Source organism: Rhincodon typus, chromosome 19 (assembly GCF_021869965.1).
Source record: "Rhincodon typus isolate 14 chromosome 19, sRhiTyp1.1, whole genome shotgun sequence".
NCBI lineage: Eukaryota > Metazoa > Chordata > Chondrichthyes > Orectolobiformes > Rhincodontidae > Rhincodon > Rhincodon typus.
The window spans coordinates 31,047,791-31,075,065 of record NC_063350.1 but is presented as its reverse complement, the minus strand read 5'-3'; the positions used below and the strand labels follow the sequence as shown (position 1 = coordinate 31,075,065).

At 40.6% G+C, this 27,275-nt stretch overlaps 1 long non-coding RNA gene across 1 annotated transcript; it reads left to right on the top strand.

Annotated features, from left to right (window-relative positions):
* On the top strand, window positions 1-27,058 carry LOC125485461. Its single transcript, XR_007264182.1, has 3 exons — window positions 1-1,139; window positions 25,242-25,373; window positions 26,785-27,058. It is a non-coding gene; the product is annotated as an uncharacterized LOC125485461 (long non-coding RNA).
* Window positions 27,059-27,275: the final 217 nt, after the last annotated feature.

The following is a 27,275-nucleotide window of genomic DNA, read 5'->3' as shown; positions in this document are numbered from 1 at the left end:
TGTGGAGTTTGTACATTCCCCCCATCTCTGTGTGGGTTTCCTCCGGGTATTCTAGGTGCTAGAGTAGAGATGTGTGTCTGGGTGGGATGTTCTTTGGCGGTTCGGTGTAGACCTGATGGACTAAATGGCCTGATTCCACACTGCAGGATTTCTATGATTTTTATTCTAAGAGCAGTTAGAGGCTAGGAATACTACAGTGAGTAACTCATCTCCTGACTCCCCAAACTCTGTCCTAGCAGATGATTTTCATCCAGCCCCTGATATGGGGACCCACCATATTAAACTTCATCCCATTGCCCACCCAGCTCCTCTATGATCCCCTTGTGGAGGACATGGTGGTGGTCACTGCCATAACACTTTTCCTGCAGTCTATCATGTCCTCTGGTTCTGTGGGACATACCCCACTTCAGCCCTCCTATACCTTTGAGTTTCCCCTGTCACTGCATTTGTCCTTACCTCTGTAAATGGCCCCGCTTTCTCCCTCATTCCTTCTGGCAGTGATCTCGCTGCTATTGATACTGGCTGTACTTGCAGCCTTCTTAATCATCAAGGGAGGGAGGTTGCTAGTATGCAAGCAGACGCTAAGTGAGTGATCACTTAGAGAGTGAGCAGGCAGCTCTGAGATGCAGCCTGGTCCATTCTGTGAGCTGGGTGCCTGTCCATGGGTGCAAAATGTCCTTGCAGCAGCCTTTCAATGCTAGTTGCCCCACAATGCAGCTGTGTGTTTTCTGAGCATCCCACCTGTGTACAGAGGATTTGCCCTGATGGCCAAGAGGTCTGCCAGTGTGCCAATGTCTATGAATGAGGGCTAGTGCAGTTGGTGCCCACAAGATGCTGTTTGCTCCTAAGCAACAAGGAGTTCCTTTGGAAAAAAAACAGCAAGCTGAAGTCACCAGGTACATGCTGTCATTTTCATGTTGGGATTTCCTCACTTCTGGCTTGTTCGGCATATTTGGTAAGAAAGGAAGCTAAATATTAACAAGATTGGTTGAACTATTAACAAGGCATTCAACAGCAATAATCCCCCTTAACTGACAACTCACCACTACTTAGCAAAACACTTGCCGCACTGCTAGGCAAAAGCCCAAAAGACGGCATGAGATGCTACCGACATCGAGAATGGCTTCCCTGGATGTCAGGTATGAACCTGCCACAAATCACACCATAGCCAATATCACTCCAAGTCCTAAAAGATTTGACTGAATATTTGAGCCTGCGCAGACAAAGTGTAAAGTAGCATTTATAGTTTGTTTCGAAGATGATATCAGTGTAAATGTTCTGATTCAAAACAGTTTCTTGTTCAGAGTATAATAGTGGATGCTTGCCAATCAATAGAAAGAAAAAGTTGCAGAATAGATAGTCAGCGCTGAACAGGTTAATTCATGTACTGCTTTTTAAATTTTATAGCACAATCAATAGTGAATAAAAAGCCAGCTGCTGCAGCTTATGCAATGTTTGTTTTTATTTACGAAAATATTTTACTAACCTCTAATAGGTCACTCTACTACAAGGTCCATGGGTCACTGGAAGTAATTTTTCCTAATCTTGTAACCCAAATGCTCTGCATTGTCTGTCTTAAAAATAAGAGAAAACATATTCACACAGTCCCATGACTCAGCAATGCTTAAAATCAGGGCAGAATGACATCTGTGACCCCATCTTAAGTTATTGTTCTCAAAATTGTACAGCTATAGACAAGCCCAAGCTGAGACTGTAACAAGACTGGAATGTAAAGCCAGTCTTCTAGTGATGTCTATGCCAATATGTTAGTGAGCTTCTTTCATCTCAGGTAAGACCACAAGTAGCAATTTTCTGAACATCTATTAATTTATACCTATGAAAGCATATCTCTCAACTTGTGTCCATTTTGAGTTATCAGCATAGAGTCATAACGAGACTAGTTCCATTTGCCTGTGTTTGGCCCACATCTCTCTCAACCTTTCTTGTTCATGTACCTGTCTAAATGTCTTTTCAATTTGTAACTGTACTTGTATCAAAGTTTGCCACTAGAGATTTCCAGTCTTCTTTTGGGTGTTGGCAATTAGCCACAGGCCTTAACTTCCTCAATATTTTCCTAATTTTGAGTAGAATCTTATTAGTAATCATTTTGGAGGTGTGAGAGCAGGGAATTTTTAAAATTTGAGTGCCAGGATTTCTACCCAACATGGAGTTAGTGCCTCTGAGGACCCTTCCGAAAGCCAGTGTGATAGCAGCATTAACCAAGGGGAGAGGGTGGCATCATGGTAATGTCACTGGACTAGTAATACAGAACCCCAGGTTAATGTTCTGGGGAAATGCCATCATGGCAGTTGGTGAAACTTGCATTCATTAAAAATCTGGAAAGAGAAAGCTTGCTTAACAGTGATCAATTGTCGCTTTAAAAAATATCTGGTTCACTAATATGTTTTAGAGAAGGAAATCTGCCATCCTTACCTGGTCTGGTGTCCTAATCCCACAGCAATACAGTTCAGTCTTAAATGCCCCTCTGGGAGTTAAATGTGGCCTAGCCAGTGACACCAAAATCCCGTGAAGGAATAAAAAAAAGGTAGCTGATTGTGATAAATTTTACTCAGTGATACCATTGAGTAGAGAGTGGACAGGCCCCACACTGACAGCCTCCAGGCAGCCTTCCAACAATTGCAGGGCCTAGCAAGGTCTCCAACAGCGAGTTCATCTCTCACAGAGCCTCGGATCCCACAGGACCACAGCTGTGACCCAGCTGGCAGCTATGGCTATAGTTTATTTAATATTTCTTTGAAAGAATTGCCTCCATTTGTGGTCTCTCTCCTACATGGGCAGTGCCCATGTCTCTTGGTGGGGTTGCCAGCTACCCAGAATTTCAGACTATCTCATTGACCTGCCCAACTGTGCAACTTGATTGCTGGTCCGGGAGTCAGTCTGATCAGTGGCCACTTCAGGTAAAATCACTCCAGAGAGCACAACTCATAATTACTAGGGTCAAGATCTGGAAATAGTCCCACATATTTTTGAACAATGAGAGCAAGCAGATTCTGCCCTTTGTATCTTCCATTCCTGGCATTCAATTTTACAATGCATTTCAACATTTTTCTGTTATCATATCTTGGATTTGTTCTTCACGTTTACACTTTCACACAATGAGGATCAATGAACTTAACCCTGCTTTATCAGTAACTTCTCTTGTGACGTTATCACTTTATAGTGGAATGCTTTAATTTAACTATGAGTACCTTTAGCATCTTACGTATGTTATAGAATTTCATTTCAATACCTACTGATAAAGAACAGATGCTCTTTGATCACTTAAAAATGAAAGCATTTACAGGCAATTGACTGTTCACATTATTATACCAGCTGTGCAGTTGCTCAGTGGCAAAAGTAACATTTTCCTTTGCTCATGCCAGCTCTGACAGATGTTGAATGATAGACACAACAGTGCTTCCTAAAATTGTTCTGTGTTTTGTTTGTCCTAGTGAGCTGGAGAATTAGTGGATGAGCAATTTGCAGCACAGGTTCTCTCATCAGCTAATTTATTATTTCCTGATGTGACACAAAGAAACAAAAGGAAGGATCCTCCTCAGGTCATATATTGAAAGTTGATTCTTGGACTTGGATTTTCCTAGGTCTGTCTGAAATGTAGTGGAATTGGGCATAAGCTCATATCAGAGTCAGTTTGAAGCTAGAATCACACTCCTAAACGGTGATCCATTGCCAGGAGGGAGGGAATTGCAGTCCAGAGCAGTCAACAGTTGTGGTAGCTTCCAGGCACAGAACACAGAAACATGTGTAAGAAAGCAAACAAAACTGGGAGCACAAGCAGATGTTTTGAACGTCAGGACAGAACCAGTATTGAAAGCATTTGCTGTTAAGGAAATTTGAATTAGGAGCAGGCCACTTGACCCCTTGAATTTGCTCCACACCGAGATCCTCAGAAGTTGTTGTGGAGGCAATACCAGTCAACAGGACCACCAGGAGAGACAGGTCTTTTGGCACCTAAGACAGGAAGCCAGGTGATTGCTAAACAAAGCTGTGGGGTTGCCTGCTGGGTGCAGTGTTATGGAGCAATGAGCAGATGGGGAGAGATGGGGGTAGAACCAGCTAGGGCTACAATCATTCAGATGAGGCTGGAATATGAATTTTGAATATTGCCCACCTCAGTGAGAAAGAATGTGGATAGGTCTCAAATCATAACTCCTGAGCTGCAAAAATCAGGAGAAACACATTTCTAAACCAAAATCTCTGCATAAGTGAAAATATCTGCTATCAGCAAAAAGTGAGCGTGCAGTTATTGGATTATTGTAGAATCACTATTGGTTCAGTATTGCCCTTCAATAGAGAAAGACCACTGCCCCTGTCCACTCTGACAGAAATGTGACTCCAATCCCATACAGATGTGCTTAACTCTTAATTGCTCACTCAAGTGGTATAGCAAATAACCCAGTCATATTGTAACAGAGAAAAGCAAGACATTCACTGCCAAGAATCTGCAGTAATTCTAGTAGTAAGGCCACCCATTTTCTGGCAATAATTTTTGGCTTGTCCATGATCTGCACATCCCAAGAATAAATATTATGAAGAATGAGAGATCACTGAATCAACTAAGTCCCTTTCCAAAACAAGCGGATTTCACACCGTGCCCTCAAATATCACTTCTTACTACAATAATGACAGTATGATTGCATCGGTAAGGTTCATGACGCAACATTTAGCCCAGGCCCATTGAATATTGGATGTGTAATTGACGACATCCAAAACAGATTCTGTCATAAAATTATAGGCTGGTGAGACTGATGTTTGTGGTGGGGAAGCTCTTGGAGAAGATACTGTGGGACAGGATATGTGCGCATTTGGAAGAAAATGGGCTAGTTAGTGACAAGCAGCATTGATTGTACAGGGAAGGTCATGTCTCACCAACCTGATTGAATATTTTGAAGAGGTAACAAAGATAATTGATGAGTGAAGGGCTGTGGACGTTGTTTATGTGGACTTTAGTAAGGCATTTGATAAAGGCTCCCATGGCATATTGGTACAAAAACTAAAACCACATGGGATACGACGTGGGCTGGCTAGATGGATACAAAACTGTCTTGGTCATAGAAGACAGAGGGTAGTGGTGGAAGCATGTTTTTCAGAACGGAGACTAGTAGCTAGTGGTGTTCTACAGAGATCAGTCTTATGTCCTCTGTTGTTTGTAGTATATGTAAATGATCTAGAGGAAAATGTGGGTGGTCTGATTAGTAAGTTTGCAAATTTTGCAACAAAGATTGGTGGAGTTGCTGATAGTGCTGACAATTGTGAAAGGATACAACAGGGTGTAGATAGATTGGCGACTTTGAGACAGAAATGGCGTGTAGAGTTTAATCCAGACAAATGCAAGGTGATGCATTTTGGAGGATCAAATCTAAGTGTGAATTATATTGTAAATGGCAGAACCCTTAGGAACATTAACGTACAGATGGATCTGGGCATGCAAGTCCACAGATCCCTAAAAGTGGCAACACAGGTGGCCTATGTGATTAAGAAGGCATATGACATGCTTGCTTTCATTGGCCAGGGCACAGAATACAAGATTTGGCAAACAATGTTGCAGTTATACAATACGCTTGTTAAGCCACATTTGGAGTATTGTGTGCAGTTTTGGTTGCCACACTATACCAGAAGGACATGGAAGCTTTGGAGAGACTGCAGAGAAGATTTACCAGGACGTTACCCAGTGTTGAGGGCATTGGCTATGAGGAAAGGTTAAAAAGCCTCGAATTGTTTTCACTGGAAAAATGGCGGCTGACAGGAGACCTGATAGAAGTTTCAGTTATAAGAGGACACAAGTTCAAGGTGAGAGGGGGAAGGTTTAAGGGAGATGTGCGAGAAAAAATTTTTGTGCAGAGAGTGGTAGGAACCTGGGACACACTGCCAGAAGAGGAGGTGGAAGCAGGCATGTTGGCAACATTTAAGAGGCATCTGGATGGTTACATGAATAGGAAGGGAATATAGGGATATGGGCCGAATAAGGGCAGAATGTTTGTTTTTTAGTTTAGTTTGGGCATGATGATCGGTGCTGGCTTGGAGGGTTGAAGGGCCTGTTTCTGTGCTGTACTTCTGTTTTGTTCTTTTGTTTTGTTCTTACCTTAAAGGCAAATTTTTACAATCTAGGAGAGAGCCTGAAAAATGTCTGAAACTGAGGTAATGCCACATACAAGTAAAAATTTAGGTTCACATGTAAAAATAGTAAAAGAAGAGTTGGAAGAATCCATCAGTGGATGTGGAAATCTTTAGAAAGTGACTGGCTTTCATCAGTCTCCATTTCTTTCCATTTGATCGTGGAAAATTATAACTGCCCCACTCCTAAAAAACCATGTAAAATGTATTACAGTTTTTAAGTACTAGCCATCAGTAACTGTTACAAAGGCATTACTTTTTGCCAATTCTCAAGTGTTGCTAACTATGAGTTGACCTGTATTGCCACCTGTTCTCTCTTCAACTTTACCATGATCAAGCAAATTGTGATCTCACTCATCTGACATAAAACTGGAAATGCAGAACGGGTCTGGAAGCATCTGTGGAGAGAAAGAAACAAAATTAATGGTAGAGCTTTCCTAGTCCCAGGAAGGCAGGTATGGCTGTGGTACTCAGGAAAATAATGGGAAGCTGCAATGGGATAGTTCTCTGGGTAATCACAATGCCAGAGAAGTTTCCCACGAAAGAGCAAGAATGCAAATTGGTTTGCACTCTGATGGTGGCAGCCTGTTCAAATAATTGGAAACACAATTAGAGGTGATCTGGGGACAGAGCAGCCCCATCTTCAACTGTTCCATCCATGTCCTTCCATAAGCCTGGTAATTATAGACCAGTGAGCCTTACTTTGGTTGTGGGTAAAGTGTTGGAAAGGATTATAAGAGATAGGATTTATAATCATCTAGAAAGGAATAATTTGATTAGGGATAGTCAACACGGTTTTGTGAAGGGTAGGTCGTGCCTCACAAACCTTATTGAGTTCTTGGAGAAGGTGACCAAACAGGTGGATGAGGGTAAAGCGGTTGATGTGGTGTATTTGGATTTCAGTAAAGCGTTTGATAAGGTTCCCCATGGTAGGCTATTGCAGAAAATACGGAGGCATGGGATTGAGGGTGATTTAGCGGTTTGGATCAGAAATTGGCTAGCTGTAAGAAGACAGAGGGTGGTGGTTGATGGGAAATGTTCATCCTGGAGTTCAGTTATTAGTGGTGTACCTCAAGGATCTGTTTTGGGGCCATTGCTGTTTGTCATTTTTATAAATGACCTGGATGAGGGCGTAGAAGGATGGGTTAGTAAATTTGCGGATGACACCAAAGTTGGTGGAGTTGTGGATAGTGCGGAAGGATGTTGCAGGTTACAGAGGGACATAGATAAGCTGCAGAGCTGGGCTGAGAGGTGGCAAATGGAGTTTAATGCGGAAAAGTGTGAGGTGATTCACTTTGGAAGGAGTAACAGGAATACAGAGTACTGGGCTAATGGTAAGATTCTTGGTAGTGTGGATGAGCAGAAAGATCTCGGTGTCCATGTGCATAGATCACTGAAAGTTGCCACCCAGGTTGATAGCGTTGTTAAGAAGGCGTACAGTATGTTAGGTTTTATTGGTAGAGGGATTGAGTTTCGGAGCCATGAGGTCATGTTGCAGCTGTACAAAACTCTGGTGCGGCCGCACTTGGAGTATTGCGTACAGTTCTGGTCACCGCATTATAGGAAGGATGTGGAAACATTGGAAAGGGTGCAGAGGAGATTTACCAGGATGTTGCCTGGTATGGAGGGAAGGTCTTATGAGGAAAGGCTGAGGGTCTTGAGGCTGTTTTCGTTAGAGAGAAGAAGGTTAAGAGGTGACTTGATAGAGACATACAAGATGATCAGAGGATTAGATAGGGTGGACAGTGGGAGCCTTTTTCCTCGGATGGTGATGGCTAGCACGAGGGGACATAGCTTTAAATTGAGGGGTGATAGATATAGGACAGATGTCAGAGGTAGGTTCTTTACTCAGAGAGTAGTAAGGGCGTGGAATGACCTGCCTGCAAAAATAGTAGACTCGCCCACTTTAAGGGCATTTAAATGGTCATTGGATAAACATATGGATGATAATGGAATAGTTTAGGTTAGATGGGCTTCAGATTGGTTTCACAGGTCGGCGCAACATCGAGGGCCGAAGGGCCTGTACTGCGCTGTAATGTTCTATGTTCTATGTTCTATGTTCTATAAGAGAACATCACACACGCAGGTGGAGATGATGGAAAGAGATGAAAGATAGGAGACATTAAGGGCCTGATTTTAACTGTGTATAAACCAGTGAGTTTTGAATGAATTAAAATTTCAAACTAAATGACAAAAGGTTTGATCATGTAACATGGAACACCTTTTTGGATAGCAACTGTTCATAGTCATGCCAAGGTATTAAGAAGCTGAACCCCATCCATACTAAAGCAACCTGCTGGACTGACACCCTGTTCCACTACATTCAATCCCTTTATCACTGGCACCATTGGCAGCAGTGTATCCAATCTACAAGATGCATTGCAGTAACTCACTGACATGCATTCAATGGCACTTTCCAAACTTGAAACTTCGACCACCTAGAAGGATAAGAGCACAGAGCATGGGAACATCACCACATGCAAGTTTTGCTCCAAGCCTCACAGCATCATGACTTGGAACTATATTGTCTTTGTTTCAATGTCACTCAGTCAGACCCTGGAGCTCCCTTCCTAATATCACTGTGGGTATCTCTACACATCAAGGACTGTAGCAGTTCAAGAAGGCAGCTCACCATCACCTTCTCCATAGCTGTTAGATATGGATTATAAATACCCAGCTAGCAAGAACCACATCTCATATATAAATAAAAAAAAGGTCTCTTCTCGTATTTTTTTTGCCTTACCTCATTACCATTTCCCTTAACCTTGCACCATCAATCCTTTTCCATTTACAATCTCCTGTTTTCAACCATTTCACAGATCATCTTTTTGTTTTCCACCTGGCCTCTCTCCTTTCAGTCTTCTGGTATTTCCTTAAAACCTCATATATCTCTGAATTTATCCAGTTCTAATGGAAAGGTCACCGATCTGAAATATGAACATTATTTCTCCCGACAGATGCTGCCATAACTGCTGAGTCATTGTTGCAATGTCTGCTATTATTTTAATTGATTTCTGTCCTTTAGTCATATTACTTTACCTGGTACCCCGGTAAAAACTTGAAACAGAGTCTGACTTTCAATAGAATGGCTTATTTAGATAAGTGCTGGACAAATGACCAATTTGAATTAGGTTTTGCTGGACTACTCTGGAGGTTAAGAAAGTGAAAGGGCATTTCAATCGATGTGTCCATCTCCAAATTTTACAACTGAAATTTTAAAAAGAAGATTTTGTACCTGAGCCACACGTGTTGGAATGAGATAGGACGAGGGTGCTCGGAACATTTCTAACGGTGATCTGTTTCTGCCACTCACGCAATACAAAGAGAGCCTCTCAGCCTGCCTGAAGTGCTGGTGCTTCCAGGCACCTATGCTAGTCCCCAACACCTGCAATGCCCTGGAAATCAACAGGGGAAAATCTCAGTTGGCTTCCTTCAATTCATCTCGTTAGGCTTGTAATATATTAGTTTAAAAATGTGTATACTAAGCATGAAGTGACCCATTTCACATCATCATCTAACTATCCACAGTCAAATGATCTTACAAAACATATGTACACAGTGTGAAATCAATGTTAATTAAGAATCAAGCAACAAAACAAGGTTTTTGCATTGCACTCCTGCATTTTTATGTAACATCAATTCAGAAGGTACTAAAATCTCCGGAACAACTTATGCAGAGGAGACAAAAAAATGACGCTGCCAGCGACCACTTGTCTAACCATTCTGAGACATGTATGCTGTTAGATGCCTTACAGATTTCAAGAAAAGCTGAACAGCTTTTGGGTAGATATAACAAACAATCTGTGACAGATTTTGTTGGTTTGGAGCATGTTGTTGATTTCAGCAATAGTATTGGCTGCAAATAAAGCATGAAATTGTTGCTAGCCTGCCAATATGACTTCATACTTCTTTGATTGTCAAGTAATGTGTCAATGGCACGGTAGGCCTCTTGAGATCAGGTTAGTGGCAGTGATCACCACTGTAGCCTGCATGAGGGGAGCATAGTGGATCAGGGTGAGAATTATTAAAGTGTAATGCTGGTGTTCAGGGCAGGGAGAACAGTTATAGGCAAAGGTCATCGTGGTGGGTCTCCATATGGGCGAGGTGGGTGGGAAAGGACTGTTGAGGTACTCCAGGATAAAATAGGCCATGAAGGTTGTATTCCCTGCCACAACTTGCCATTCACTAGATGCAGAGTGCTCGAAAAACGCTGGGACAACCCCTAGGGGTAAGTCAGTGTGAGCGAAAGCATGGGATACCTGTTTGCTGGATGCTACAGCATTGAGGGGACAAATACATGAAGTAGCATTTTGCAAACCCCAGCTACATTTAATTTGCAATCATTTTATCATCTGTTTATAAAGCCAGCAGCGCAAGTACTTAAGGATCGGATGCTGGTCAAAGGTGATTTGCAAAATGCCTTTCGTGCTTAAAAATTGAATATGAGCATTTCAATGATGTTGAGGTTAGCAGTAAGAATGTTACACGGGCCTAAGATGAATTATTATTTATGCGACTTCCCAGGGCGTTGATGGAGCGACACAACATCACAGCCTCATTCATCAAAGAAATGTAATGATGGTCTTTGCAGAATGGAGTGAGAGGTTGGGTTTGGGATGGGAAGAGTGTCAAAGCACTGCACACACTCCTTTATTAATGACGTTGCATGGTCACTCAGCTGGCATGACACCTTGCCAAGTTGCTGCACAAGCTGATCCTGAAGTTGGGTGGTTAATGGAGATGTAGCCCTCATTATCTGGGTACAGCACATCGCATTGCATGATAAGTGGTGTTCAGCCCTCATCAGCAGGCTCTGCCAGCAATCAATCTACAGACATTGAATATTCTCTCTCACTCCTTCTGTAGCCCACATAGGTAAATTCCACTGACAGCCCTGCCACTGTCGGGATGGTGGTTCCTGTGGCTGCCTTCCTAAGATGGAGGCAAATATAGCAGGACCAGGACAGATGCTAAGCCCAGGAGTAGCAGTATGTCCCAACAGGGACATGTAACTGCTACAGAGCCCTTCAGGATGTGTGGGGTGCACAGGAGGCCCAGAGCTTTTTGTCTCTGCCTCTATTTCCTGGAGTTAAGAGAGGTGCTGTACTAATATGGGCTCTGCATGTCCAGGGACATGATGATGGAACTGTGCCAAATGCTGGGCTGGGACCTGCAGGAGTGGGAGGCCATACTCTCTCAGTAGCTGTGAAGGTGACAGTGGCTCTGAACACTCATGCTATTGGCTCCTTCCAGGAGTGACAGATGATTTGTGTGGGATGTCTCAGTCATGCACCAACAAATACATCAGAGCAGTGACCGATACCATCTGTATAAAATCACACCAATTCATTTTACTCCCCAAGACAAAGTCAGTGGTGCAGCCGGGTTGTGGGATTTGGGAACAGAGCTGGGTACAGGGTGCCATCGATTACCCACACATGGCACTAACAGGGTCATATTAATGTGTGGGTCATCTGTGATCATCATTACCACTTCCTGGAGGTGTTTGCCCACAATCCTGGCAGCTGCCACGACTCCTACATTCTGGAACACTCTCAAATACTTTTGACAATTGAGTGTCCAGCTTTCTTACAAGGCTGATTACAGGGGACAGAAGTTACCCATTGTGATTTTGCTCATCACACCATTATGCAGCCCCCTGCAGAACACACATACAAGGTTTTACCTTCAGAAGTGTATGTTACCTGATGCAGTGATGCTTATGCAATCACTCATAACATAAGATACTGGGCATAAATATTGTGGTATTAAAAGATCCAATAGACACTTGCTGCGCTGGTTAATAAAAACAATTATGAGTTTAACAGATATAGTAGTTTCAGAGCTAGATTTAGATTATTCAGTTACTATAGAAGAGCATACAGTTTTTATACCCTTAGATCATATGTTCAGACAGTGTTGATATCATGAATATGTCTCTTAAAGGTATCCAGACATATGCACTTCTTAAAGATAAACTGATCTACTGTGAAACATAACAAACACAACTCATCTCCACAAAAATGTCCTGGAGATGGGATAGAGTTGGGGAAGCTGAAAGCTTGCCAGCTGGGTTATTTTTAGTTCTTACTGTCTCCTATTCTGGTCTCAATGAGTCCTCAGCATCCTTACCATAGTGTTGCTACACATCACTGGATTAGACTAAAGGTTAAACACAGAAGCAAAACAAATGCAAAGAAGCTAATTATATTGATGGAAAATTTCAGCCAGCCAAACATGAATTGAAATTACTCAACTAAGGGCCAAAAATGATAATTATAAAACAGGATTGCTTCATGATCTAGTATGTCAGGAAAGTCAAAAAAGGAAATCTCAACTTGTTTAGTAATGATGTAGGGTGTAAAGAAAGTTGGAGGAGTGGTACCCGTGGGTTATGGTGACTGTACACAGGACTGAATTTCCTCGGCAGTTCCTTTGGACTTCAGCCATAATTTGGATGGGAGTCTGGCAGAACTAACTGCTTAGAAAGCTTATGATGCTCAGTTTTCCCACTGAGAGTTCTGAGCCTGAAGATGAGGTAATTTTTTTTTAAGTAAGTATAATTCATTCACTTATAAAAGACTATATGACTGGTAGGGAATTCTGGGCATGCTTTGGATGCACTCACTTGACCCTTTAAATTCCAGTGGGACTCAGTCTGTCACTGGATTGAATTGTCTTCTAGATATTTTCACAGCCAATGCTTAAGATTAGCCTATTACTAAATTCAGCACTGCCGAAGACAAAAATCCAAGATTTCCAAAAAGAAGTGTAAATTTAAATGGATCAGGGTAATGCAGACAAATGGCTGAGGAGTTTTCATATTAAAACTGGGTCATGTTTTGTCCCAGTTCTGAAGAAAACCAATTGGTCAGCAGGGGTGGGAAACACAGATTAAGACTGTTACCAGGTGCTGCACCCAATCCAGGCTGAATAACCACTAATTGGGATTTTAAAGGGGCTCCTCCCTTAATTGGCTTGGAGACAGGCTGTCTATTAAATTAAGGGTGTTGGGCGAGCTCTTGAAGCAGATGAGCCTGTCAGAGTTTTTCAAGCTCGGGAGCTGAAAGAGAGGCTGTTGCTTCAAGATTAAGTAATAGACACAGACACAGACACAGACACAGACACAGACGCAGACGCAGCTTGCCATCAGGATCCCCTGGGTGGCTTATAGAGTGGCCTTAAAGAAGGGAAGAACTGTTGTCTAGTGCATTTTCCTTGGAAACACCTTGATCAGAGTCCACTTCCCAACTAATCGGCACCTTTTTCTTATGCAGCATAAATTGTTGTCCCCATTGAAATTTGGTATTCTTACAATTCTGGCCTGATTAATGCAAGGCTTAAAGCTTCAATAGTACGTCTCTTTTCATAGCAATACTTAAATTCTGTACAACCAAGCAATTAAAATAAATTATTTCAATGTCTTGAATTAATTTTGGTCAATTAATTATTTTAGAAATGTGCGAAAGTTTGTCATACAGAATCTGCTGTTCCCTTACAGTGTATTCAGAATTAGCATTTGGTATCTACACACAGGAATTCAAACTAAATTAGTGCCAGAGAAATACTGTAATTTGAGTATGCCCATATTGGTACTCTGGAGTTTCTATTTCAGTCTGTCTCATGGTGATGAGCATATATTTTACATGCTACTTGTGCCCCTGAATACAAGGATGGAAATTTAAGTACGACATATGCCCCACATCCTATATCTCTATGGTGCTGGTTAGAGAAAATTGCTGATATAAATAGTAATGGCTGGAGCTGAGGGAAAGCTCTTGATATAAAAGCTAACTAAATAAATGGGAATGAGTAATTCCAAGGCAGATTCAAACCAAAGTGGCCTCAGGCAATGCAATTATGGAGTGAGTAGAAAGGCACCAAAGACAAGACTTTGAAAAGAAACTTTCACTCTAAAAGGAAACTTCCTGCCACCTGGCCACTCAATAATTCTACAGGCAAATTTGCTTTAACCAAGCAGACTAACTGTATAAATTGAGCACAGGTATCGATAGTGAACTCATTGTTAGCACAGCCTTGCCTGTGGAAGTTAAGTTGGCTGCACTCAATTTAAGTACGCTAGGGCATAAAAAATAAAAAAAAGGAGATCATTTAGTCCCTCAAACCTGCTTCATCATTCAATAACATTTTGGCTGATATTCTATTCAACTCTACCCTGATTGCCACATCCCCATATTCCTTGATTGCCTTTGTGTTCAAGGTCAATATTCTCTAACCTGAATAAACTCAATAACTGAACATCCACTGCCCTCTCAGCTAGAGGATTCCAAACACTCAGCAATATGATTGAAGAAATCTATCCTCATGTTGTTCTCAAATAGTCATCCCTTTATTCCAAAACCTTAACACCTACTAATAGATTCTTTAGTGACAGAAGGCAACCTCAGACTCTGTACTGTTAAGCCATTTGAGAATATTGTACACCTCAGTGAGATTATCTATCATTCTTTTAAGATCTAGAGAATAAAGATATTTCTACCCAAGCTCACCTCAGACATATATGTACAAACACCCTCAAAACTTTACCCAGTAATCTGGTTGCACCAAAACTGTCTAATTATTGAATGACGTTGCCACTCTTATCCTCTTAAACACTTCGAAAAAAAGCACTGTTGGGTATAGACTGTGTTTCAAAATATTTGCCACTCCTAAGTCTCTCTCAGAAGCAGAATAACAGCAGAGATTTTAAATTCATTGAAAACATGCTTTGAGCCCCAACTGAATGTGACATATTAATGGTCCATATTCAAAGCTGATAGATCAAGATGTAAAATCATTAACCTCAGTTTGCAGAAATGTCTGAATTTGCACAATTAAAGGATGAGTTAATAAGAGACAGTTTTATATGAAGATGAAGGGATCCAAAAGTGAAAACATGGTTAATGATAGAGGATAAACTTACACTCAGGAGGGCAATTGATCTGTGCAGAAGTGAATCAACAGCTAGAGCATGTTGATGGCAGAACAGATAGGCTTTGTACTCTAATGACAGACAGTGAAAAAGAATCCATTAATCAATATGTAAAGTTATTTACAAAAACCTGTGAATTGTGCAATTCAAAAATTGAACTGATTAAAGACAAGATTGTATTAGCCATACGAGATTCAGCATTGTGAGCACATCTCTAAGAGGAGGAATTAAACTCAGGAGAGCGACTGACATAAGCAGCCATGCCAAGGTTGTGACTCAGGATGTTAGAGCATGTTCATGGCAGAACAGACCAGGTTTTGCACTCCAAACACCAAGGACAGAATGATCACAGTTAAAGGGCAGGTTACAAATGCCACAGAGAACATTATGCAAGGGAGAAAAAGGTGTGTCCACCATAGGAAAAGCAGTGTTCTCACGACAAGAAGCTGAATCATTTTGCACACAAGTGTCTGGTTAAAAGGAAGCCCAGCAAACAAGTAGAGACAGCCTCTGGAGAAACAAGAGCTGAAAATTCTAATGAATCACGCTGCACCATACAAAAGATTGGTTCAACGAATTTGATAAGTGAGACATGGTTTGTGGCTAGTGGATTGAGGACTGCAATCAGAAAACATCAAGTAAACATTATCTAGCAGATTGACATGAGTACATTGTGCATTGTCATCTCCTTCACAGACCTGTGTGAAGTGGGCAACAAGGTGATCCAAAAATGAAACTTTCCAAACTAACGTTAGGGCAAATGTTGCTATCATATTCATGCTGAGAGGACAGATTACTCTGTGGGCTCATTGCAATAACATGAAAAAGGAATTGGAGTTCTCGATCATAGATCATAAACAAATGCTGCTCATCTCAACTTGGGGCCAGCATAAAAGAGCTGGTAAAGAAGGGAATTGTCAAGGAAATGACAATTCCTATGTCTTGGACTAGCAGAATGGTAGCAGTGAAACAACCAGGAAAGCTGAGAGGATATGTTCACCCAAATAAAGCCCTGAAGAGATTTCACTACGCCATGCCAATCTTTAAAGGAATTGTGCCACAACTTGCAAACCTAACAAATCTTCACCATGCTGGTTGCAAAGGATGAGAGTGCCAAGTGAAGTTTGATGAAAGCAGCTACACTCTGGATGCCCTTTAAGAGATACAGATGGTCATGCATAATATTTGGCAGTTCCATTGCTCCAGAAAAATATTAATGCAGACAACATTAGATAGTAAATGATCGTCCTGAAGTTTATGGATACGAAGACACAATGAAAGAAGCTAGTGCTGACCATGTTCAAAATGTAGTGTGACTACTGAACAGAACTCACCAGATGAATCTGAAGTTGAACAAGAAAAGTTACAATTATGAAAATATCCAAACTCCAACCAGCAAAAGGTCTTTGTCCGGAATCCAAATAGTTGAGATCTGGAATGTGGCAGCAAAGCACTGACCATCAGATGCAAAGGCAGTGAGATGACTTGTGAATTCCTTATCCATTTGGCAAAAGTCTTGCTCAATTTGTTGTCATTTGTGAGCCATTACAGCAACTCATGCCAAGGAAACGCAGTGGTATTAGGGCAAGAAAAACAAGCAGCAAAAATAATAATTTAAAATTTAAAACAAAAATAAAATTAAACTAGTGACAACAATGCCTGTGCTGAAATACCACAACCTAATTGGTGAGGTCATCCTGCAGTGCAACAGCAGTGAGACAGATCTTGGAGGAACCCTGGTGCAGCAAAGTCAACCAATTGCATTGGCCTTCAGGCTGCTAACACCATCATGAAGACATTATGTTTAGACTGAGAAAGGCTACCTAGTCATCATTTTAGTTGCAAGCATTTTCATCAGTACCTATTAGAAAGAGACAGTGATAGTTGAGTCTGATCACAAGTCATTTCAAGGTATTTCCCTTAAGCTGATACCATCTGCTCCAAAGTGTGTGCAAAGAATGTCATTCTGGTTACAGAGATATGGTTTGGATGTAAGTACAAGCAAGGAGGTGTGATGCACGTTGCAGACCTGCTGTTAAGAGTAGCCTTCCTGATGAAGGAAGGATGCTACAACACCATGTGACATCTTCTAGGTGAAGCAGCAGCTCATCATGCTCTGGAAGTCACCGACTTAGCAGAGGCACTGAATATAACAGGCAAATGCTTTGCTCAAATCAAGCAAACTATCCAACAGATGCAAAGTCCCAATTGTTCCAAGAAGTAGCACCATTCCCTGTAATATTTTCTTGCTTCTGCACATACCTCCGAATTCTGTGCATGGAGATGGCTCCTAGAAGAAAAGGTCACGCTGATTGATGTGTGTTGAGCTTCCCAATCGTTGTGAAGCTCAGAGAAAATATTGAGAAGAAATGATAAAAGGATGGCCTGAGAGCATCAAAGACACACCAATTGCTGCAGGGATGCATTGGCCACAGAGGTGAGTTGACAGTTGAGGCAGCATATTGTACACATCCAGGGAAGCCATCAAGAAATTGAGTCAAGTCTGAGGAAGGCAACAGATATGTTCTACTGGCCAAACATGGGCAACAACATTAAGGACCACATCAGCTAATGCGGTGTTTGTAATGGGTGCCAAGCTAAACAAGCTGCTGATTATACATGACGTCTCAGTTGGACCCTATCGATGAAGCTGACAGTGGATTTTTTCACACTCACAGGAACTAATTATCTTGTCACAATAGTCAGAAATCACATGACACCAGGTATTTGAAAACACAAGCTTTCAGAGTCTCAGTCTTTCTTCAGGTGTTCGTGAGAGAGATAGTTTATAAGTAAAAGATCAAAGGCTCACACTATTGCTGAGGATATACTAAACAACCTAAGATGCTGATAAATCTTTAATCAGTTTTAATTGATTAATATGTATATGTAAATCCCCAAATTCCTTTCAAGTCACAGTCCTGAGAGAGCTAAAGGTTTTATCAGTGTAAAGAAAAGGTGACATTTTAGGTCAGACAATGCATGTTAGGTGTCAGACCTTGTTTAGAATCTGTTTGTGTCTTAGTTTGGAGTCAGACTGGTTCTATTTGTAAAGTAGGAATTTATAAAATGTCATATTGACTGACTGTCTATAAGTTGTGTGCTTTTCGAACAAAATAAAGTGTGTGTGTGTGTTTGTGTGTGTGTGTGTGCGCGTGTGAGAGAGAGAATGGACACCGCACAACAATCGCCAGACAGGAATGTTCCCTCCCAGTGGGGAACACTTCAGCAGTCAAGGACATTCTGCCTCGGATCTTGAGATAAACGTCCTCCAAGGTGGACTTCGGGATACACAACGCAGTCGCTGAGCAGAGGCTGACAGTCAAGTTCCATGAGGATGGCCTCATCTGGGATCTTGGGTTCATGTCGCACTACAGGTGACCCCACCACACTATACACTCTCATACATACACACACACGCACACACTCTCCCACATACACACCCACACTCTCCCACACTCACACACACACATGAATCTATGGGGGTGAATTTATACTTGCAGATACATTTTATTTTGTTCAAATAAACCTGTTGGACCAAATCCTGGTGTAGTGTGATTTCTGACTTTGTCCAATCCAGTCCAAAACAGGCACCTCCACACCTTGTTACAATAGATTACTATTCTGATTCCTGGGAAGTGAACAAGTTGATGTCAATGACTACTGCTGAGATTGTCAAATGCCTAAAAGCGCAGTTCAGCCATTATGGCATTCCAATATTGTCTTGAGTAAGTGAAGAATTTAATTGCTTCCTGAAAGATTGAAAAGCTCAATACTACATCATGGAATCATAGAACATTACAGCACAGAAGGAGGCCACTCCGTGATTAATTATTCTGTGGCATGTAGTATTAAATTTTCCCATTTTTCATGAAGCAACTAAATTCTTCACTTCCTGAAAACAATATTGGGAATGCCATAATGGCTGAACTAAGCTTTTAGGCATTTGACAATCTCAGCAGTAGTCATTGACTACTGAACTGTGCTTTTAGGAATATCATCTCCATATATCCTCAATCCTGCTGAGGCAGTACAAAAATCACCAAAGGAATCATTTAAAAAAAAATCAAGTAACTTGCTCCCTTTGAGCGAGTGATGTCTGGTATTTTTTGGCCTCAAACACATGGAGAAAGATGCCATCACCATCACATAAAGATGATGTTATCATGGACCTCCTCCATTTCTAGACCCTGGCGCCAAGTAAATTAAAGTGTAGCCTCCCACAGTGGAGCATTTTCAATTGGCAAAGAAAAATCTGAATCGTAAACTTTCGAATTAGAATTTCCAGGAGCAGATATTTAAAAAGGGCTTTTAATTGTGCAACTTCATTTCAAATGCTCTGTGAGGCTTTAAACATGGGCTGCAAAGAAATAGGTGTTCAACAATTGAAAATCAGTGTGAGTGGGTGGGAGACAACACCTCAGCTACAGCAGTGAGGTCCCAAATCCATCTGATGTAATATTCAGGCATGCTGTATTCCACAAACAAGCAAGCAGCCACCAACTTGAAAAACACACAAATAGCATCAATATGAAGAGCAGGGTGCTACATTGGTTGGATTTGCAAATTTAACAACACTTCTGCCCACATGAGAACCATGATTGAAACTGTTACAGAATTCACCCACAATTCCACCAGGTGGAGTGTTGGATTTCTGAGGTATTTTCATTTTTGGGAACATGGTATTTTCTGACAGTTGAAACCTGAATATTTACTTGGGTAGGCAGAATATCCAGGCAGTGGTGTGATTATTGATGTGGGCAACAATTCAGTTGATAGAGTGGATCCCTCCTCAAGTTGTCACAATTTTTCATTTTAATTGCAGTCTATCGCCAGAGGCAAATCACAATTTCTCAGGCTAAGTTTAAAAACAGTTCATTACACAAGAAGTTTAAACTCCTGTTTAGTTTGAAATTTGTCATTACAATTTGATATGGATTTTTTTTTGGTAAAATCAGCCATTGTATCATTAAGTTGATATTAAATTGGTGATCCTAGAATACATTCGTGGTCTAAATCCTGCCAATCAGTCAATCAGGCAGTTTACACATCATCAAGGATTGAGGTTTCCTTGCAGATTTTCATTTTTCAATGAAGGATCCTGTGAAGTGTTGGAGTTTCCATTGATTTGTGATAGCATAGATCAACTGAGTATAATTTACCTTTTCTTTCTTTTGATCTTTCTGATGTCTCTAGGTCTCTGGTTACGCAATGTGAGAGTTCAATTTTCAAACTAGACATAACTGGATCAGTTCTTGGTGCTGACTCACACCGCAGGCTGGTGAAATGGAAATAATTATAATGATTAAACAAATCTGAGAAAGCAGACAGGGCAGAAAGCCAGGTCAGATCTTGCAGAATAGCAAGAGTTGTCAACTCTCTCTCCCAGTTTGTTCAAGCATGGAAGACTGATTCCTGAGTTCTGCTGCTAGCAAACCCCTAAAAAAATGCATTTCATATTTATATTCTGTGCTTACACACCTGAGAATTTTCACTTCTTGAGCTCAAAGGTGGCTACAGTTGCCAGACAACAAACTCAACTCCAATTTGGAGGTTACGCAGTCCAATTCTTCGCACCCACTTCCGGCTTTGCGTGTAAGAAATGGTTCAGGGATAAGAAATCCAGATGGAGTGTTGCATCCTAGAATGCTGTGCTACTTCATCGCTGAGCAGGTGCAGCTGTGGATTTACCCGACCAATAGCTCTCACATTGACCGGTCATTTCTGAATCACACCACAGTAATGCTCAAGGAGGACAGAGGATGCCTGTTGCTAGCCTTCCACCAAAATTACACATGGCAAGTATATGCATATTACCATTCAATCAAAGAAGGAAGAAACAATCTGAATCCCTGAGTTTAAGCTCCTGACAAGCAATCTGATTGATTTCAACCACACGTTAGAGAGGTCAGCAGTAGAATGTCTCTTAAAAGAAATCATGACATAGCAGCCCAAAATATAAGGTGATTTTCTGCCTCCCCAATGTATTATCATTTGTCTTGTTAAAACCATCCTTGTTTTCTGTTTCTTCCCAAGATTTCCCTCTTCTCTCCTGCAGGCCATAGAGTTCCCCTATCTCTCACTGGGATACAGTTCTCCTTGTGCTGACTCTCACTGGGGTACAGTTCCACAGGCTTTATGGGTGTCTGAGTGGCTATACAGTGGAAGCCTATGGAATGTCAAAGTGATGCAACTAAACCCAATCTGGTTGTCACCTGACCACCTCCATACATGCACGTCTTTGTAGGAGGAACTCTTTTGAAGTTTTCTTTTCCCTAGCCCACTGGAGCAGAAGCTCTTTATCACACCCTTACTGCCAACCAGCTTGTCATAGATAAACTTAGCACTGAATGGAGAGCAAACTGCACCCCTCTGGTTTGACTGGCTTAGTTTATTTGCATTGTCATACTGAAAGTCTTTATGTTGAGTTCATAGCACTTTAATTAAACTTTTGCCTTTAACAGTATGGACCTGGATGTAAACATGTGATCATGTACCAGTATTTGGTGGTTGAATATAAGATTCTAGATCAATGAGGGAATAACAATTAAGCTGTTTATTTGGTTTAACTCTAATGACAAACAATTAAGCAATTAGTTTGATTTACATATAAGAAACAATAAGAATGATTTTAAATTAACCCACCTGTATATATAGAATGGTAACAGCCTCACAATGTGCTTGGTTACCAGTTAATGCTGGTGATGCAATCAATACAATTTGGAATAGAATTGTGTTAAGGACAGCCGCATAACTGTTTTCAATGGCAGATCATTTCTTTATGTAAATCTAAAAGCTGTGATGCAGGTTAGACCTCAAAGCAATTTTAATGGTAAAGAGCAGGATTACTGGGTATGCTGAATTACAGCAAACTTGGTTGTATAGATAGCAGACCATCTGAAGGACTATTTAATTAATCGAATCTGGTAGAAAACAAATTGGCCTGGTTCATTGTTTTGACAGTTTGTGGGAAACTGCCTAGTTTGAAGATTTCTAGATGCCTGTGCAGCTTGAAAAATGTGAAAAAGTTCTGGCAAAACCTATATGGTTGTAGAAAAAGAAAGATAGAAGCAGCAAATCTAGGAAGTTCAGCTGGAGACCCAAAGAGCATGAACAAGCATGTGGAATCTGAGTCATCTAGCTTGAATTCAACCAGGAGCAAAATCTGAGTAGGCAAAAGGCTATCATTGTCCCTTGTGACTTAACAAGACCTTGAGGAGGCGCAAGGCAGAGATGTGCTGTCATTCCTAGAGGGAGCAGCATGCATTGTGGTACAATGCATGGCAGCTATGCAACTTTTCTTTCAACACATACATTGATCTTGAAGAGAATAGACTTTAGGACGTGTACGGAGCAATCAAAGACCCTATCCTCATAATCCCTCAGGTATTCCAATTCATGAAAAGAATACAGGCTGGAGTTTGATTGAATTCCAGAAAAAAAAGTAGCTGGTCCTGCAAAATTATTGTGTTAGGGCCGAAATGAATGTTTCCATAGACTCCTTCGTGTTTCAGGGTAGGTTGCAGACTATTGGAGTCTTGCCTCATCATGTTGCAAAAGCTGGATGCAGATTCCTTCATACTGTCTGACATGGCAAGGTTACTTAAAGTCAGGCTATCCTTGCCTAAAACAATTCCTGAGGTATGGGGAATGTCCTTTGCTTAAATATTATGCCATTAGAGTATGTACCTCTGCCATCTTCAGCAGAGCTCAGATTTGGATTTGTCCTCTACCCAGCTGCATCTATATATTTTTAAACAACCTGCTCAAAGGTATTATAACACACCTCTAGGAAGTGTGGGATTTGAAGCAGCTGTGTCTATCACTATCCCTTTGATTTCTGTTAGCTGCTGTGCTTCAAACTGTGTTGATCACTCCATTTAATATCTCTCCCATCCATGGCACTGTTTACAATGCTGATTATTAAGAGTGATGATGCATCTCCCTGCGTCTGGTTCTGCCTGCCCTCTTCACCAATGGTACTGAGCTGTGGGGGTCAAGTGTTAGCAAGTAATGGGCATGTCCAGGTGCATCAGCTGCTTGGCTGTGCACTGCAACACATTGCCATGTAGCTGCTTGAGAAATGACAAGGGAAATAGACATTATATTCTGCTCATTTGGAAATAATTATTCCAGTCCATCTGTTTCTGTTAGTAATTAACACTTGTCAATCAAACTGATGGGTCTTCCCTAAGTTTACTCTAGTTAGATCTGTGCCACTTCAAATTTGCAGCAACTAGTCAATCATCAGAAATGACATTCATTTACAAAGTTTTCAAGCATGTAACAAGCTGTTTAATTACCAGGACGACTGAGCAGGCTATGGATATCGAGGTGTGGTGAAGGAAACAGAATGCCGTTCCTTGAAACATCTACAAATCCTGGTTTTCTGATTGTAATCCCACCAACCTTGACTGGCTACATGAAATCAAATAAGTTTTCAGGAACATACTAGTGAAGTTCAAGATTTGGATTTTTGGATGTTGATTAGTGTGTATTACCTCTAGTTTAGAAACCCAATGTGTTTAAAATAGTGTGTGGAAAAGTTAACCACTTTAACCAGGTGCTCTGGTGTAGAAATTTTATCTTAGGTAGTGGCACAAAATGTATCTATTGGCTGTCTGTTGTTCTCAGTACCTGATATTTCATTTTATGTATCAGGCGCTGCATAGAATGTGCAGCTTATTAAACTGCCATTTTGCACCACCACATAGAATTCCACTCGTACTCATGTCTCAAGCTGATAATTAGATCTTACAAGCTATTTCACATTTACTTATCCACTTACATTTTCTATAGTTTAAAATGGTCACAATAAACATGGCTTTACTTAAAGATGCCTTGTAATACCTGCATTATGAACACCATGACTCAAGTGCAAGTTCAGGTAGCTAATGTAACATAATATGGAATTTTGTTAAAAGAAAATCTTGCGGATATACCTCAGAGTTGTCACTTCTGAATAACTTGGAGTCTTGATGTAGTACTGCATTGGGAGGAGCAGCAACATAATCAAGTCCCTGACAGTCATTGAAGCAAGTTCAACGTTGATATGGAGAATCTGAAAGAGATGAGTGGGAGACAAGGAGATAAACATATTATTTTTTCTACCATTAATCTTCAAAAATCACGCTTCTTATATTTGAAAATGCCAAGTGGTGAATATATGAAACAACTGTTCTTTACATATTTTATAAGCATTTGTTTACCCATTACAAATACGTAAAGTCACCATAGTCTCAGAAGGCTGTTGTCTCATTAGTGTGGTTTAACCTGAGAGTCACCACATCTCAGTAAAGAAGTTAAGAAGGAGAAACCTTCATAGTAACCTCAATCAGTACAGGAATTGAGTCTATGTTGTTGGAATCATTCTATATCACAAACAATCTGTCCAGCCAACTGAGCTAACCTTATAATTCCAAGTGTGCAGAATACCAGGATATTGCAAAGCACAGGAATGCTGAGAATGATCGTGTGGAAAATAGGAGTCAATGTGCTGATTCGTTAGTTTAGAATGTTAAGGCTTCCTGAATGCTGAAAGAATTTGCTTAAATACATAGACATTGACTTCACATTTCAGTAATGTGAAATATGGCTTACATATGTCTGGTCTGAGCTAGTAAGTGTCACCTTTGCAATCAGAAATGGTCTAAGCTGTGTCAATAAACACAAAGAATTCCAAAGGTCTATTGTAAAGCTTCACTAATTTTGATGTGTGTGTGATTTGAGTCCAAGTTCTCTTGTTTTTATTTAGATAGTAAAATAGTATTTACCCTATTAACCAACTTAATGCAGTTCTGATTATAAACAAATTAAAGTTTTGACACAAAAGAATGCTGAGTGGGCAATGAAGATATAGTAAGTAATTACTTTTTGGGGTATATTAGTAAATCAGCGTTATGTACTTGATCTTGGGAGCCAGCAATACTACAGAATATTAGATAAGTCTTTTAGAATTGTTCTGAAAATAAGATAATCTGCTACTATCAACACATTCTCTAAAATTGGTCCTATGTGTTAATATCGAAGGAAGTAATGACATATTTAGCAAACTCATTGATTGACAATATATACACTTCTATTAGAATTTTGCCATATGTCTGACTATGCTAAGAGTTAAGCTTTTCCAGCATTGAAAATATTACTATTTCATGTATTTCATACTGCATTGCAGTTCCTTTCTGTCAGGTACAATTGAAGCGCAACAGCATGACTGACTGCAGGACTAATGTGCCAGTGTTGGAATTGGATGTAAAATGACATTGGGACAATTACCCGTGTCTCTCTGAAAATGAACCACTGAGAGGTGAGTTGCTTTTATATTGGTTTTCAGCTGCCAGCTCCCATAGTATGGATATTGAGCAATTGGCATCAAAATGATCAAATTAGTTTTTATAAGATCTATCTCACTGCCACTGCAAATATGCTGTCTCGGAAGCAGCAGTGAGCTACATTGAAGCCATCATGTTACCATGCATGCACAATGCTATTATTATTGTACTGAAGGCAAGGCAATGTATTACGTCATGAATTTCTTGAGTATTTGTATTATCAAAGTGTCACAATGCAGATACCACACTCTTTCAATAAAGCGGTTTAGACAACTTCACCTCAGCTTCCTTAAGCATAAGTTTTCATTTCACAAGAATAACACCCACATTTAATTATAACTAACAATTATTATGAAGTAAAAATGTTCAAAATGCATGCGCTAGCAATTAAAATTTCTCTCCAATGTGAGTCGGTCTACTCCACATGCTTCCCTGTACATTTTTCTGTAAATGTTTTTAACTCCACCCACACGATACTATTTATGCCTAGTGAGGAACAGCTCCATGACATTAGATATCGGGGAGACGTCAGAGGTAGGTTCTTTACTCAGAGTGGTAGGGGCGTGGAATGCATTGCCGGAGAGGGTAGTGGAGTCGGCCTCATTGGGGCATTTAAGCAGCTATTAGATAGGCATATGGATGATAGTATAAGGTAGAGGTGGAGGTTAGATAGACCTTACGTTTCGGGTAAAAGTTCGGCACAACATCGTGGGCCGAAGGGCCTGTCATGTTCCATGTTCCAATTGCCACTGTTACACTACTTTTGGGTGCTTCACGTGCAGATAACAAAATTTGTTACACAAGCCATTTCGAGTGCCACTGAATCAGCCTGTGTTTGGCAGAAGGGGAGTGCCTGTTGTATTCTGGGAAGGTTGGTTATCCGGGTAAGAAGTAATTGGAACACATATTATGCATGATATTAAGTGGCTCTGAGGTCCTAACATCCTTACAAAACACCACTCCCCAAGTTTACTCCCCCACTCGTAAACACTGGTTAACAGTTTTATGCATTCACAGACGAGTCATCTAGATTATTTTTTCTTAATAAAACAAACCATGTTTCTTTACTTTATGTCTCCTGACTCTCCCCAAGTCTTAGATTTGATACATCAATATTGAAAAGTTAGCCTGAAAAGACTATAACAAGATTTGTAAATGCAAAATAAAATTGATGAGCTTTCTTTTCTTTTTTGCTGGCTCCATTAAACCAACAGTGCTTGTTGGAGGGTCTTGTGTTCGTGTAATTGCAGAAATGTGTGGCAGGTTGGGTTGTTTCTTCTCCATCATTAGCCTCTAGATTGAGTAATTGTAATAATCCTCTGAGAAAAGAGTGTTGTTGTTTATGTGTAATGCTGTTCCCAATTAATGAAACCTGTTCCATTGCAGAACTGACCAGTACTTCAAGATTTTGTTCCAAGAGACATGAATTTACATCTTGGCCTGGCAACAATTTGGTTTGATTCTTGGTTTGTTTTTTAGGTTATAGTACATCTTCGAAAAGTGACCCCTTTTTCTATAATGAATACATTGTTAGTGCAAGACTGGATGGCATTGTCTTTATGGATCTGGGATTTTGAAGCCACACATGTGACTATAACATTAGCTTACTTGGGATTTCACATTGATATTGTCACATACTGAATGGTTTTCAAATAAATGTACTTGCTCTGATCAAATGCTTTCATTCTTTTCGTAGTCAACGCTGTCTATAGAATGTTCTGTTTAAATGAAACTTTTGCTGCATAATGTTTCTTGAACAATTCTCTAGGGTCTCTGTCCACTGCTTTGGAAACATTTGTTCTAGAGTTAGTTCCTCATTAGATTGAAGAAGTTCAGTGACTGATTTAGCTAAAAGACAATGAAGATTCAGTCACAAA